The 7392-nt window shown below is 38.2% G+C and overlaps 1 pseudogene; it reads right to left on the minus strand.

The window, feature by feature from the left end:
* Positions 1-436: 436 nt before the first annotated feature.
* LOC113561709 lies at positions 437-891 on the minus strand (annotated as a pseudogene).
* Between the last annotated feature and the right edge of the window lie 6501 nt (positions 892-7392).

Raw genomic sequence — 7392 nt, forward strand, 5'->3', positions numbered from 1 at the left:
ATTGGCAGCTAACAGCGTGGCGTAGTGAGTAAGGCGCTCGACTAGTATGCTGCGTGTTGCTGGTTCAAATCTTACTTTTGAAATTTTTTTACATGAAAGTGAATTGTGCTATATACGAGGTCTGTCCCAAAAGTATCCGACCTTTGCCTGTATCATGAGAAAGAGCTATTCTGGAGTGATATGAACAATGTCGCCTTCAAAGTAGTTTCCTTTCGAAGCAATGACCTTCTGCCAACGGTGCACCCACTTGCGAAAGCAGTCCTGGAAGTCGTTTTTTGTGCCAACAGCTCCCTCGTCTCATTTCGCTTTATTTCCTCAACATCGTCAAATCTTTTGCCCTTCAACGGATGTTTCAACTTAGGAAATAACCAAAAGTCACACGGGGCTATGTGTGGACTGTACGGAGGTTGACGAAGTTGGACAATGTCGTGTTTAGTCAAAAACTCCTGAATTCTTTTGATCTTCCGTAAGCACTCGGAACGAATTTTGCAATCACGCGACTCATTCCCAGATCTTTAGTCAATATTCGAGAAACAATAGTTTTTGGGATCCCAAGGTCCTCTTCTAACTCATGCACAGTCAAACAACGATTTTTGTTGATTGCGAATCGCACATATTCCACGTTTTCTGCTGTTTTCGACGTTGAAAGTGCCGGAACGAGGATCACTGTCCACTGAGACACGGCCATCTTTGAACCGTCTAAACCATTCTTTTATTTGTGTGTCACTCATAGAGTCATTACCATAAACTTTACGGATCATGCCGATTGTCTCGGAACATGTGCGGCCAAGTTTTTGGCAAAATTTAATACAAATTCTCTGCTCGACTCGTTCAGTCATTGTGAAATGCGACGCTCGGAGTTTTCGACGCTCACACAACTGCATACCGTTGCCGACTGAACAGCTATTGGGTCGTGCCGCTTGGTGGGGGTACTCCTAAAGGCCCACCCTAAATACTGAATACCTGTTTTCCACAATAAGATGCCCAAGGACAAAGATATACGCAGAGGTCGGATACTTTTGGGACAGACCTCATATTTGTATTATTTTAACACACAAATTAATATTTCGCGCGAAATCGGAACTCGCGAGGATGCAATAAAAATACATTCGCTACATTTACATCAATTGAGCGCTCCCGTTTTTAAACCAATGCTTCAATATGCTTGGTAAGCATCAAAATTAAGAAGAAAGGCCGATATTTTTAAATATAAATGAGATTTGTTTTCCGATAACAATATTAAAACAATTATGCGCATGTAAAAATCAAAATTTTATTCAATGCGTCTACTGTACAAAAATAACAAAATTACCTTTTTTAAAAAAGGTACAAAAAAAGCGCCAAGTATACGCGCCTGAAGTTCTTTCAAAAAAGGACTCTACAAAACTAATGATATGAACAAATTGCGCCAACTCCAATGGGTATTTATGCAAACCAGAAAATCTATTACTTTATTATTACTCTTTGACCGATATTCATTGTTGATTCTGATTAAGACCATCTTAAGTACAATCACAAGATATTTGAAACCAATCACACAGTCGTATCAGCATCTTAAGAAATTACTTCAGATCGTCTGGAAATAAGAACGGACTATGAATACTAGCCTTTGATATTAAAAAATAAAGGACATAATAATATTAAGCAGATATTTTTATACAAATAAATATTTTAATACATAGAAATATATTTATTAATACAAATAGTGTTTTTTTCAAAATACTACATTCTGTAAAAAAAGTATTTGGAATTAGTTAATAAAACACAAATTACTTGTTTATTCATCAATATTGATTTTGTCACCTTCAAAATAGGCCCCATCGGATGCAATACACATGTGCCAACGCGTAAGTCCTCAAAACACTTTTCAAACGCTGAAGCTGGTATTGCTTTGAGCTCCTCGTCGTCATCGTCGTCGTCGTCGTCGACGTGGTCCTCTCACTCACGCCCTCTCGGTCTCTCATTCACTGGCTCTCTCGCTCTCTCATTCACTCGCTCTCTTGTCCTCCCGCTCTCTCGCTCTCTCACTCTCTATCGTCGTCGTCGTCGTCGTTGTCGTCGTCTCTCTCTCGCCCCCTCTCTCTCTCTCGCCCTCTCACTCACTCGCCCTCTCACTCACTCGCCCTCTCGCTCTCTCACTCACTCACTCACTCGTTCTCTCGCAAATATATCTTTTCTCACTCCAACTTCTTGCACTACATCGCGTCGTACACTTGTCGTACACCGACCGGCGGAGTTGCTGTCCGTATATCCGTGTGACTTACACATGACGGTCGGGTCGATAAATTAGAGTTTTCTAATGTAGAGCCTCTACATATGATCGTTATGTGTGAGTCACACGGATATACCAACAGTATCTCCGCCGGTCGATATAAACGGAGCTGCTGCCATCTCGATGAGAAGAACGAACTGTACAAACGACGATGACGATGACGTCGACGTTTCTTAATCGAAAATTTGCCAATTTCAGACTTTGCATCGCCATATCTCCGCTCGTAGGGCACGTAGAAGAAAAATGAAAACACTTTTATTACATAATTCGACCCCAAGCTATCCATTGAGCCTACTCTGAACTTGATCCGTTCAGCGGTTATTGAGATCTAATAATCTGAGTGTCTGCGAAAGCGTCGCTTCGCGTAAAAGAGTCACGGTGCGGTCTCGCTGCGCGTATACTTGACGCGAGACACTACCGTGTCTCTTGATTATGTTTTGAATGTTTTTTTGATAAATATCACCCTAAAACATGTAATTCTTGTGAATATAATTCTAATTAATTAAATACTTATAAATAATATATTTTGACTATTGAAAATACAAGTCTTCAGTTTTTCTTGTTAAATATAAAAACAGATTTAAATTTTCTTATTGACTTCCTTTGCCTATTTTCTTTTTTATAAAATGTGCATAACACAATTAACTAATTATAATTTATAATTTGTATTATTTGTATGTACATAGCAACTAAAAAAATGAAAATTAATTCAATAATAATAAAATAGAATAGAATAAACTATTAATTTCTGTGTTAAAATAATACAAATATATAGCACAATTCACTTTAATGTAAAAAATTTCAAAAGTAAGATTTAAACCAGCAACACGCAGCAACTAGTCGGACGCCTTACCCACTACGCCACGCTGTTAGCTGGCAATCCGTTCTTCCTACTCGGTACATTACGAGCACGTTTTTTAAACACGTTTTTCTCGCGAATGCGTGAGAAGTGCGTCGTATCCTTTTAGGACGAATTAGTGGGAAGATGGAACAACAATATATATAAATAATGAAATTGATGACTTTATTTTATTCGATCATAACTGGCATTCATCTAGATATTTTGTAGATTATATTTTTCAAGTGTAAGTTGTACACATCTTACATTTTTCAAGTGTAAGTTGTACACATTTATATTTTTCAAGTGTAAGTTGTACACATCTAACACAAGTAACTGCGTGCCAACAGTAAACACCTTACTATTCGATCCGAGGTGTAATAACAATTAATATAGAGATGTTATAGAATTCTTAACTTCGCCAGTAAATTATTATTAATGAAATTGATGACTTTATTTTATTCGATCATAACTGGCATCTAGATGTTTTTTAGATTATATTTTTCAAGTGTAAGTTGTACACATCTAACACAAGTAATTGCACAAGTTTTTTGTGTAATATCGTGACTGGCGATGAAAAATGGATTTATTTTGATAATCCCAAGCGAAATCATGGGTGGACCCCGGCCAACCAATTCGACGCCGAAGAGGAATATTCACGGGCATAAGACTTTGCTCTGCATTTAGTGGGACCAGGAGGGTGTGCTGTATTACGAACTCTTGCGTCCAAATGAAACCGTTACAGCTAATCGCTACCAACAGCAATTATGCCGATTGAGTGATGTGTTGATGCAAAAAAGACCATCCGTAGTCAACAATCGACGCAAAGTCATTCTTTTGCATGATAACGCTTGACCGCATGTTGCGAAAAGTGTGAAGCAGATTTCTAGCAGCATTTCTAGAGCTTGAATGGGAAGTCTTCCCGCATCCAGCATACTCTCCAGAGTTGGCACCGTCGGATTACTATCTCTTTCGGTCGATGCAACACGCACTTACGGACACACGCTTCTCCAGTTACGAAGAAGTCCAAAAATGGGTGGATGAATGGATCGCCTCGAAAGACACCGCGTTCTATCGTCGTGGGATTGCCCTGTTGTCGGAGAGATGGGAAAAAGTAGTATAAAATGAAGGAAATTACTTTGATTGAGGTTCATACATCTTCCCTTCAACAAATCAATTTTGGAGACGAAAAAACGGCAGGAATTAAGTTTACTACCTAATAATATCTATGCTAAATATGCCATGAGAAGGGCACTGGAACGCTGGGAGGATGGTGTGATCGTGGGCGGTAGGAAGATATCTAACTTGCGGTACGCGGATGACACTGCTATTCTGGCTAACAGCGCAGTAGAACTGGTGGAGTTGCTCGGCAGACTTGAACATCAAAGCAATAGAATAGGTTTGCGGATAAATAAGAGCAAAACGAAAGTCATGATAGTTGATCGCGCCAATCTTAACAACTCCCGTCTTCGCAGTATTGGTGAGTACAAAGTTGTTTCACAATTCGTATATTTAGGCTCTCTTATTACTAACAATGGTGATATGAAGAAAGAAATAACACGAAGAGTTGAGATAACCAAAGCTGCAACGAGGAAAATGTATAAAATCTGGAGGGATGGTTACATCACCAAACAAACCAAAGTTAGACTAGCTACATTCCTGATTTTTCCCATTTTTATGTATGACTCTGAGACCTAGACCATCTCAAAAACGGATAGACGGAAAATCGATGCATTAGAGATGGCGCAGAATACTCCGAGTACCCTGGACCGCCAGGAGAACTAATGCATCAATTCTTGAAGAACATAATATCAAGGAACGTCTTTCAACTATTATCGATAGGAGAATATTAACATACTTCGAGCATATAATAAGAAGAGATGGGGACAATCTGGAGCGTTTGGTAATACAGGGTGAAGTCCCTGGGAAGCCTCGACGTGGAAGGTCTCCTACTCGCTGGATTGATAACATCAAGGAGAGAACAGGATTGTCGCTCTATCAGGCCATCCACGCTGCAGAGAATAGTGTGATGTGACGCGATAGAGTTTCGTCTCTAAATAAATAGGTGTCACGACTCTATCTGGATGAAGATACGATTGAGAAGAAGAAGATAGAAGAGGTCCGAAAAAGCATTGACGACTTTATCAACTCAAAGCTGCCATTATTTTTCGAGAGGGGATTTACCAATTACTCGAAAGATGGACGAAAGTTATCGAAACTGGTGAATATTTAGAGGAATAAATTATCAAGCGACGCGGTAGCGTCGCGACACCAAGTACATAAAGAACAAGGTTCCGAGCGATAAGAACCACTGCATAGACGTCGGGCGCTACCAAGTAGCTTATCCGGAATTTTACGTCACTCAAACTTTCGATTACAATATTTCAGGAACTAAAGCCTTATTTAAAAATCTAACGGCACTTTAATAATATAATATGGATGCAAGCTTTCGATTGCGACCAATTCGAATAAGATTGGTGCAGTCTACCCTGAAATATCGTAATTATATGCTAGAATTGTGACGTTTCGTTCTTCTTCTCCAGATTCAGGTTCAGACTCACGTATGCTCGCACGCACACAAGCAAAGCGAGTTTGTCCCTCAAGGTACGTTCACATAGGCGCGTTAGGTTATGAAGAATTCACACTGCATCTGATGTACGATATCCAATCCAATAAGAAAATTTTAAGGATTAACATGACGAGAGAGTGAGAAGGTGAGCGAGCGAGAGAGAAAAAGAGCGAGAAAGCGAGAGAGCAAAAAAGTGGAAGAGTGAGAGAGCGAGAGAACGAGAGGGCGAGTGAGTGAGAGAGCGAGAGAGCGAGAGAGCGAGAGAGCGAGAGGGCGAAAAGGGGGAAGAGGGAGGAAGGGTGGGAGGGAGGGAGAGGGAGAGGGAGGGAGAGAGAGAGCGGATTTGAGATGTCTCAAAATATAAAAAATTTACAAAAGCAATGAGATTCCACTAAAAAGACCTCACAAAGGTATGCCAAATAGATAAAAAATCTTACCTTATACGCAAGAAAAAGTTTAAAATGCTATTTATAAAAATCAAAACTAAATATGAAATCAATAGTTAACTAACTAAGTACCTCGAAGCAATTCAGTTTGAGTATTTTATTTAAATATTTCTCATGCATACTCTCTTATCGCACAACACTGAAGTACTTGGCGTGCCCGGGTCGCATTAGACGTGTCTTCTTGTAAATATCTTATAACATTCTTATAAATTTGTACAGTATCTGAATTTTCAATAATGACTCACAAATCTTTTTAGTTGGAAATATTAAAATAAACACACAGTTTTACAGACTAGCAAAGTGATTATAAATATCTCTTTTCATTACTTATTCAATACAAATAATTTACATGTAAAGTACAGATTATGGATAGGACAGTATGTTTTAATGCGAGCCGGGCACACCAAGTACTTCAATGTCGTGCGATAAAAGAGTATGCATGGGAAATATTTAGATAAAATACTCAAATTGAATTGCTTCAAGGTACTTGGCTAGTTAACTATTAATTTCATATTTAGTTTTGATTTTTATAAATAGTTTTTTAAATTTTTTGTTGCGTACAAGGTGGGATTTTTTATGTACTTGGCATACTTTTTTACCTTTGTGAGGTTTTTGTAGTGGGATATTATTTTTTTTGTAAATTAACAGTTACTTTCTTTAAAAAAAGGCACCGCAGTAATTTGTATACCTAATATTATTTTAACACGTTGGGTGCGGCGTCGATCCCTGAGGACTGACACTGACTTTTCCGTTTGGGCGGCGTTGGTCCCTAGGGACTGACATTGTACTTTTAGTTTAGGAACGTTTAGGAACAATGTTTACACTTTTTTAATGTAATTTATTGAAACATTCTAAACATAAATGAGGTCCTAGCTCGCGCTGAGCTCTTTCTGCCGGCCGAACGGAAAGCATACCGAAATCGGCTCCACACCCAACGTTTTAATATTTAATATTATTTTACTCATTTTATATTTATCGATAAGGATTTATGAAAACATTATAATATTGACCATACTGTTTGCATATACACATACTTTATTATATATTGTTTTATACGTTTGGCACCAAGATATACATTTCTGTAATATGTTTATCCCATTTTCAACATCGTCTTCTAATAATGTCTGTAAATTGACATAACTCCTACATTGATGCACTATTTGATTACTTATGGCTTTATAAAGTATTTCTATATTATTCCTAAAACAAATATTTTTTTAAATATTTAATAATTTTTTCATGGTAAACCTTGACAAAAGGGGATCTA

The sequence above is a fragment of the Ooceraea biroi genome, chromosome 3 (assembly GCF_003672135.1).
Source record: "Ooceraea biroi isolate clonal line C1 chromosome 3, Obir_v5.4, whole genome shotgun sequence".
Lineage (NCBI taxonomy): Eukaryota > Metazoa > Arthropoda > Insecta > Hymenoptera > Formicidae > Ooceraea > Ooceraea biroi.